Source organism: Bos mutus, chromosome X, assembly GCF_027580195.1.
Source record: "Bos mutus isolate GX-2022 chromosome X, NWIPB_WYAK_1.1, whole genome shotgun sequence".
In the NCBI taxonomy this organism is placed as follows: domain Eukaryota; kingdom Metazoa; phylum Chordata; class Mammalia; order Artiodactyla; family Bovidae; genus Bos; species Bos mutus.
This window is the reverse complement of record NC_091646.1, coordinates 79,579,365-79,589,456: the sequence shown is the minus strand read 5'-3', so window position 1 is coordinate 79,589,456 and position 10,092 is coordinate 79,579,365.

Here is a 10,092-nt window from a genome sequence, read left to right as displayed (position 1 = left end):
GATCCCTTATGCCAACAATTTATCCCCCACCTTATAGGCTGGACTGGTTGGAGGGCCTACCCCTCACAAAACCCTCTTGGAGACTGCAACTAGAGGCTAGGCTGCTGTATATCTGGGGATTCCTTGTGTGTGTGTGTGTGTGAGATGATTTCTCTACCAGTCCACAACAGAGCTTAGCAGTAAGACATCCCTGCTATGGGCTGCAGGCCACACATCTTCCTCCCACCCAAGTCCACAGATCCTTGCTGTGGCAGTGGGAGTAAAGGGAACAGTAATGAGCCTTCTGATACTCTGGAAGGATCTAGGGATACGATAGAGGAAAGAAGACAACACACAAGCCTGGCTGGTTTGAGGTGTGGTAAGCACTGTTTGTTCACACAGGGAAAATAAGGCACCTGTTGGTAGGTGCTTGTTATGGGGCATTTCTGGGCAGACTGAGTTGGAATCCCTTGAACTGATTGATGTACTCTGGCTGGGCCCCATCCTTGTGTCACCATGTCTCACCCAGTACCAGCATTTGATTCAAAAGAGTTTTGGTGTCATTTATTCATAGGCTGCATCCTCAAGAGCCACCAACTCCTTTCCCAGTGTTTTCTAAACATTATACCCCTTAAAACTGTTAGCTGCCTCTTCTGGAGGAGTCTGCCCTATCAGACAAAGGCCCAGGCAGTGTCAACATTCCTCATTAAGGAACTTGGGTAAATGATGGCAACAGAAACACAAATCTTACTTTACCAGAGCTTGTTTGAGTCATGCTTAGGACCTCAGTTCCCAGCAGTCTACCAGAGACTGGACACATTTGAAGGGAATGGGTCTTAGACTGCAGTCTGCCCCAAACTTCCACATCCTCATCTTTGGAACCACATTCACAGCTTAGCCTTGCTTCTTGCTGTACCCTCTAATTTACCTATTCAAATCCTAAGACTAGAACCATGTAATGGACTGATGAGCTCTTGGCTGCAGGATTGGCAGGGAAGTGCAGACCATTCCTGCATTCTGGGACAGCCAGAGGAGAGAATTACATACTGCTTGAGCACTATACCCTGATACCTCCCTTAACATTCAATGCAATTCTTCCGGTAAGAGGTTAGTCTCTCCACATGAAAGATAGTAGGCTCAAAGTTGTCAGGAAGTAGGCAAGACAACATACATGTATATTGGAACCTAGGTGTTATCAAAACTATGCCAGGCCCTTTACTCTGCACTGTACTGCCTCCTTAACATTGATTAAGTACCTATGGTGTGCCAGCCTCTGTTAATCAAAATTTTAAATGCATTCTCTTTTTTGGCTTTAAAAATAGAGTCTTGCTAAAATTCTGCTCCACATATCCTTTAATGGGGGCCAACTTCACACTACCTTAGCAAACTCCTGAAAGATAATAGTGCCTCAGTGAAAAATTGGGTACTAGGACAGCTAAGGCCATTTAATAACCATATGACAATTCATAATTTAACTTCATAAATCTTTTCTAGTGCTCCTGAGAGATAAAGTACTAGGAATAGGTATCTTGATAAGGAAGAAACAGCAAGGAAACAAAATTTGGTCCAAGTCAAAGAGAAGAACTAAGGTACTCATGTCAGGATAAGAATTTGGGATTCCAGATTTTCTACAGCATATCACAATTGATCCCTGGTTAAGATTCCATATGTCACAAGAGCAACTAAGCCTGTGTACCACAACCACTGAGACTGTGCTCTGCAACTACTGAAGCGCAGAGCACAGTCTCAGTGGTTGTGGTACAGAGGCTTAGTTGCTCTTGTGACATGTGGAATCTTAACCAGGGATCAAACCCATGTTCCCTGAATTGCTAGGCAGATTTCTAGCCACTGTACTACCAGGGAGATCCCCACAGCTTTTTAAAAATGTTTCTCGAGTCTTTTCCCTCTTGCCTTAATAGTATAATTTATATACGATAAAGTTTACCCTTTATAGTGTAAGTTCTGTGAGTTTGCACAAATAAATACAGTAGTGAACTACCATCACTATCAAGATATGTGATAGTTTGCGTCACCTCCAAACTCTCGGAGCCCTTTGTAGTCAACCCCTACCCCCACCCTCAGATCCACTGATCTTTTTTTTTCTGCTCCTATGGTTTTGCCTTAATATGAATGTCATGTAAAAAGAATCATACAGCATGCAGGCTTATTTTATGCCATTGCCACAGTGTTTGTGTGCTCAGTCGTGTTCAATTGTTTTTGACTCTATGGACTGTAGCTTGCCAGACTCCTCTCTTCATGGGATTATCCAGGCAAGAATACTGGAGTGGGTGGCCATTTCCTTCTCCAGGGGATATTCCCGACCCAGGGATTAAACCCATGTCTTCTGCATCTCCTGCATTGGTAGGCAGAATCTTTACCTTTAAGTCACCTGGGAAGCTCTTTTATGCTTTATGTTTTAAACTTTTTGTTAAAAATTTTACATAGAATAACTAATGTCTGGTGTACAGTTCAATAAGCGTTGACAAATGCATAGAGTTGTGTAACCAACACAGTTAAGGTACAGAACTGTTCCATTACCCTTTGCCCTCCCCTGTCAAATTCATACTGGCTACTTTATAGTAAAAACTTCCCTACTTCTGACTCATGGCAACCCTGACTTGTTCTGTCTCCTTATAGTTTTATCTTTTAGAGAATGTCATATAAATGAAATTATACAATATGGAGCCTTTGGATACAGGATTCTTTCACTAAGCATAATACATTTGAGATTCATCTACATTGTTGGGTTTAATAGTCCCTTACCTGAGTTATACTCCATTGCATGGATGTACCATCATTAGCTTATCCATTCCCCAGTTGAAGGGACATTGGGTTGATCCCAGGTTTGATCAGTTACAAATAAAACTGGAGAGCAATTATACCAAAGAAGTTCTTACACTGTTGTGAAAGTTCTAGGCCCCACAACAGACTTTCCAACCTAGGGATCCCAGCAAAGGGACTAAGAATTCCCAAGGAATCTAACTTTGAAGGTCAGCAGGATTTGATTACAGAACTTCCACAGGACTAGGGAAACAGAGATTCTTGGAGGGCACAAACAAACCTTTGCACACACCAGGACCCATGGGAAAGGAGCAGTGATGCTACAAGAGACTGAGTAAGACTTATCTGTGAGTGTTTGGGAGTCTCCAGCAGAGGCATGGGTCAACAGTGGCCTGCTGCTGGTCAGGAGCACTGACAGCAGCAGTCCTGGGAGGCACAGAGTGCTAGCATAAGTCCCTTTGGAGGAGGTTACCATTACCCCTACCATGGTTTGCCATCAAGGCCAAACTACAGGGAGGGAACACAGTCCCACCCATCAGCATAAAGTTGGATTAAAGATTTAATGAACATGGCCTTGCCCACCAAAGCAAGACCCAGTTTTCTCCACAGCCAGTCTCTCCCATCAGGAAGCTTGCACAAGCCTCTTATCCTAATCTATCAGACAGAATGAAAACCACAATCACAGAAAACTAACAAAAATGACCATATGGATAACAGCTTTGTTTAACTTAATAAATTATGAGCAAATGCTATGTAGGGCCACCCAAGACAGATGGGTCATGGTGGAAAGTTCTGACAAGACATTGTCTATTGAAGAAGGGAATGGCAAACCACTTTAGTATTCTTGCCTTGAGAACCCTATGAACAGGATGAAAAGGCAAAAAGATATGACACTGAAAGATGAATCCCCTCCAGGTTGGTAGGTGTCCAATATGCTACGAGAGAAGAGCAGAGAAATAGCTCCAGAAGGAAGGAAGAGGCTGAGCCAATCAGAAATGACGCCCAGTTGTGGATGTGTCTGGTGGTGAAAGTAAAGTCTGATGCTATAAAGAACAATATTGCATAGGAACCTGGAACGTTAGGTCCATTACTCAAGGTAAATTCAAAGTGGTCAAATGGGAGATGGCAAGAGTGAACATCGACATTTTAGGAATCAGTGAACTAAAATGGACTGGAATGGGTGAATTTAATTCAGATGACCATATACCTACTACTGTGGGCAAGAATTCTTTAGAAGAAATGGAGTAACCCTCATAGTCAACAAGAGTCTGAACTGCAGTACTTAGATGCAATCTCAAACACAACAGAATTACTTCGATTCGTTACCAAGGCAAACTATTCAAAATCACAGCAGTCCAAGTCTATGCCCCAACCATTAACGCTGAAGAAACCAAAAGGTTCTATGCAGACCTCTAGAAGGTCTACAAGACCTTCTAGAACTAACACCAAAAAAAGATGTCTTTCTCATCAGTGTTGTTTTTCAGTCGCTCAGTCATGTCCAACTCTTTGTGACCCAATGGACTGCAGCACGCCAGACCTCCCTGTCCTTCACCATCTCCTAGAGTTTGCTCAAACTCATGTCCGCTGAGTTGATGATGCCATCCAACCATCTCGTCCTCTGCCGTCCCCTTCTCCTCTGCCTTCAACCTTTCCCAGCATCAGGGTGTTTTCTAATGAGTCAACTCTGCATCAGGTGGCCAAATTATTGGAGCTTCAGCTTCAGCATCAGTTCTTCCAATGAATATTCAGAATTCCTTTCCTTTAGGATTGATTGGTTTGATCTCCTTGCTGTCAAAGGAACTCTCAAGAGTCTTCTCCAGCATCACAGATTGAAAGCATCAACTCATTGGCCCTCAGCCTTCCTTATGGTCCAACTCTCACATCCATATATGACTACTTGAAGAACCATAGCTTTGACTTTATGGACCTTTGTCAGCAAAGTAATGCCTGCTTATTTATTTATTTATTTACCAACTTTTTGGCTGTACCGGATCTTAGTTGGGGCATGCGAACTCTTAGTTGTGGCATGTGAGATCTAGTGCCCTGACCAGGGATCAAACCCAGGCCCCCTGCATTGGGAGCTTGGAGTCTCAGCCACTGGACCACCAGGGAAGTCCCCTCTCCCAGCAGTCTTGATTCAAGCTTGTGCTTCATCCAACCCAGCCTTTTATGTGATGTACTCTGCATATAAGTTAAATAAACAAGGTGACAATATACAGCTTGGTCATACTCCTTTCCCAATTTTGATCCAGTCAGTTGTTCCATGTCCAGTTCTAACTGTTGCTTCTTGACCTGCACACACATTTTTCAGGAGGCATGTAAGGGGGTCTGGTATCCCTATCTCTTTAAGAATTTTCCACAGTTTGTTGTGATCCACACAGTCAAAGGCCTTAGCATAGTCAATGAAGCAGAAGTAGATGTTTTTTGGAATTCCCTTGCTTTTTCCAGGATCTGACAAATGTTGGCAATTTGATCTCTGGTTCCCTGCCTTTTCTAAATCCAGCTTGTACATCTGGAAGATCTTGGTTCACATAATATTGAAGCCCAGCTTCAAAGATTTTGAGCATTGCCTTGCTAGCATGTGAAATGAGTGTGACTGTGCAGTAATTGGAGCAACCTTTGGCATTGTCTTTATTTGGGTTTGGAATGAAAATTGACCATTGCCAGTCCTGTGGCTACTGCTGATTTTTCCAAATTTGCTGGCATATTAAGTGCAGCACTTTAACAGCATATATTTTAGGATTTGAAATAGCTCAGCTAGAATCCTATAACTTCCAGTAGTTTTGTTTGTAGTGGTGCTTCCTAAGGCCCACTTGACTTCGCATTCCAGGATGTCTGGCTCTAGGTGAGTGATCACACCATCATGGTTATCTAGGTCATTAAGACCTTTTTTCTATAGTTCTTCTGTGTATTCTTACTATCTCTTCTTAATATCTTCTGCTTCTGTTAGGTTCTTACCATTTCTGTCCTTTATTGTGCCCATCTTTGCACTAAATGTTCCCTTGGTATCTCTAGTTTTCTTGAAGAGATCTCTAGTCTTTCCCATTCTATTATTTTGATCTATTTCTTTGCCTTATTCACTTAGAAAGGCTTTCTTATCTCTCTCTCCTTGTTATTCTTTGAAACTCTAAATTCAGATGCGAATATCTTGGAATGTTCTATGTAGATTACTTTGCCTTTTGCAAATTTTAACAGTTTAATTTCTATATTTTCAATATATATGATTTTTATTTTGTTTTCCCATTGTACTGGTGAGAATTTCTAGTATAGTATTTAATTGAAGTGATGAAGGTGGAATTCTTGCCGTGTTCCATATCTCAGGAGAAAACATTGTCTTTCACCATTTTGTGTAATATTAGTTGTAGTTTCTTTTTTAGATGCTGTTGGTCAAATCAAAAAAATTTCTATCATTATTATCCTGAGTATTTTTTTAAATTTATTTTTTTAATTTGGCCCATGCTGGATCTTCATTGCGGTGTGGGCTTTTCTCTAGTTGTGGTGAGTGGTGGCTACTCTCTAGTTGAGGTCTAGGGCTTCTCATTGCAGAAGCTTCTCTTGTTACAGAGCACAGGCTCTAGGATGTGTGGGCTTCAGTAGTTGTGGCACATGGGCTCAATAGTTAAAATTCCTGGGCTCTAGAGCACAGGCTCAATAGTTTTGGTATACAGGTTTAGTTACTTCCTGGCATCTTCCCAGATGAGGGATTGAACCTGTGGTTCTTGCATTGACAGGTGGATTCTTTAACTCTGAGCCACCAAGGAAGCCTGAGCATTATTATTATTATTTTTTTATATATATCATCAATGGATGTTGAAATTTTGTCAAATGCTTTTCTGTATCAGTTGATATAATTATATGTTATTTCTTTTTCAGTCTGTTGATGTGATGAATTACATTGGTTGATTACAAATGTGGAACCATTCATGTTAACACTGCTTTAGCTTTGTCCCTCAAATTTTCATATGATTTATTTTCATTTCCATCCAATTGAATCCAATTCAATGTATTAAATTTTTTTTTAAATTATTGAGATACAGTACCGTATCTTCTTTATTCATTCATCTGTTGATGGACCCTTAGGTTGCTTTACTATCTTGGGTATTGCAAATAATGTGGCAGTAAACATTGAAGTGCACATATCTTTTCAAATTATTGTCTTCATTTTCATTGGATAAATACTCTGAAGTGGAGTTGCTGAATCTTATGACAATTATATTTTTAAATTTGGGAACTTCCATACTGTTTTCCATATTGGCTGCACCAATTTGCATCCCCACCAACAATGCTGGAGTGTTCACTTTTCTCCACATCCTCACCAACATTTGTGTTTTGTAGTCTTTTTTGATAATAATCATTCTGACAGATGTAAGGTGATATCTCCTTGTGGTTTTGATTTGCATTTCCCTGATGATTAGTGATGTTTTTGTGCCAGTAACATACTGTTTTGATTAGTGTAGCTTTTCAGTATAGTATGATATCAGGATGTGTGATACTTCCCGCTTCTTTCTCAAACTGTTTTAAGTACTCAAGCTTGTATGTATTTCTGTGATGCCATAGAAAATTTAGGATTCTTTGTTCCAGTTTAGTGAAATATGCTATTGGTACTTCAATAAGGATTGCATCAGATCTTTAGATCATCTTGAGTAATATGGTCATTTTCACAATATTAATTCTTCCAATCCATGAACATGTATATTTTTCCATCTGTTTGTCACCTTCAATTTCTTTCATCAATTTATTCATTTTCCAAGTATGACTCTTTTACCTTCTTGATTAGGTTCATTCCCAGGTAATTTAATTCTGTTTGATGCAACTTGTAAATAGAATTGTTTTATTAATTTCCAGAAAAACATCTATTTCTGCTTTATTGACTATGCCAAAGCCTTTGACTGTGTGGATCACAACAAACTGGAAAATTCTTAAAGAGATGGGAATTCCAGACCACATGACCTCCCTCCTAAGAAATCTGAATGCGGGTCAGGAAGCAACAGTTAGAACTGGACATGGAACAACAGATTGGTTCCAAATGGGGAAAGGAGTACGTCAAGTCTGTATATTGTCATCTTGCTTATTTAACTTATGTGCAGAGTACATCATGAGAAATGCTGGGCTGGATGAAACACAAACTGGAATCAAGATTGCTGGGAGAACTATCAATAACCTCAGATATGCAGACGACACCACCCTTATGGCAGAAAGTGAAGAAAAACCAAAGAGCCTCTTGATGAGAGTGAAAAAGGAAAGTGGAAAAAGTTGGCTTAAAACTCAACATTCAGAAAACTAAGATCATGGCATCTGGTCCCATCACTTCATGGCAAATAGATGGGGAAACAATGGAAACAGTGACAGACTTTATTTTTGGGGGCTCCAAAAATCACTGCAGATGGTGACTGCAGTGATGAAATTAAAAGACACTTACTCCTTGGAAGAAAAGTTATGACCAACCTAGACAGCATATTAAAAAGCAGAGACATTACTTTGCCAACAAAGGTCTGTCTAGTCAAAGGTATGGTTTTTCCAGCAGTCATGTATGGATATGAGAGTTGGACTATAAAGAAAGCTGAGTGCCAAAGAATTGATGCTTTTGAACTGTGGTGTTGAAGAAGACCCTTGAGAGTCCCTTGCACAGCCAGGAGATCCAACCAGTCAATCCTAAAGGAAATCTGTCCTGAATATTCATTGGAAGGACTGATGCTGAAGCTGAAACTCCAATACTTTGGCCCCCTGATGTGAAGAACTGACTCACGGGAAAAGACCCTGATGCTGGGAAAGATTTAAGGCAGAAGGAGAAGGGGACAACAGAGGATGAGATGGTTGGATGGCATCACCGACTCAATAGACATGAGTTTGAGTAAACTCTGGGAGTTGATGATGGACAGGGAGGCCTGGTGTGCTGCAGTCAATGTGGTTGCAAAGGTTCAGACATGACTGAGCAACTGAACTGAACTGAACTTTCAAATAATATATTATTAGTGTATACAAAGGCAACTGATTTTTAAAATTAATTTACTTTTAGTTAAAGGATTGCTTCACAATAGTATGCTGGTTTCTGTCATACACCAACATGAATCAGCCAAAGGTACACATATATCCCCTCCCTTTTGAACCTTGCTCCCACCTCCCCAGAGAAGGCAATGGCACCCCACTCCAGTACTCTTGCCTGGAAAATCCCATGGACGGAGGAGCCTGGTGGGCTGCAGTCCATGGGGTCGCTAAGAGTCAGACATGACTGAACGACTTCACCTTCACGCACTGGAGAAGGAAATGGCAACCCACTCCAGTGTTCTTGCCTGGAGAATCCCAGGGACAGGGAAGCCTGGTGGGCTGCCGTCTATGGGGTCGCACAGAGTTGGACATGACTGAAGTGACTTAGCAGCAGCAGCCCACCTCCCACCCCATGTCACCCTTCTAGGTTGTCAGAGAGGCCTGGTTTGAGTTCCCTGAATCATATAGCAAATTCCCACTGGCTATCTATTTTGCTATCTATATGATAGTGTATATGGTTCCATACCACTCTCTCCATTTGTCCCACACTCTCCTTCCCCAACTTGTGTCCACAAGTTGTTTCTCTATGTCTGCCTTTCCATTGGTTCCCTGCAAATAGGTTCATCACTACCATCTTTCTAGATTCCATATATGTATACATGAATATACAGTACTTGTTTTTCTCTTTCTGAATTACTTCACTCTGTATAATATGCTCTAGGTTCATCCACCTCATTAGAACTGAATGAAATGCATTCCTTTTTATGGCTGAGTACTATTCCATTGTCAGAGAAGGCAATGGCACCCCACTCCAGTACTCTTGCCTGGAAAATCCCATGGATGGAGGAGCCTGGTAGGCTGCAGTCCATGGGGTCGCTGAGGGTCAGACACGACTGAGCAACTTCACTTTCACTTTTCACTTTCATGCATTGGAGAAGGACATGGCAACCCACTCCCGTGTCCTTGCCTGGAGAATCCCAGGGATGGGGGAGCCTGGTGGGCTGCCGTCTTTGGGGTCGCACAGAGTCAGACACGACTGAAGTGACTTAGCAGCAGCAGCAGCAGCAGCAGCAGCAGCAGTATTCCATTGTTTATTCCATTCCATGTACCACAACTTCTTTTTCCATTCATCTGTCAGTGGACATCTAGGGTGCTTCCGTGATATAGCTATTGCAAATAGTGCTGCAATGAGCATTGGGGTACATTGGCCATTCTCAATTTTGGTTTCCTTGGGGTGTATGTCTAGGAGTGGGATTTCTGGGTCATATATGGTGGTTTTATTCCTAGTTTTTAAAGGAATCTCCATACTGTCTTCCATAGTGGCTGTATCAATTTGTATTCCCACCA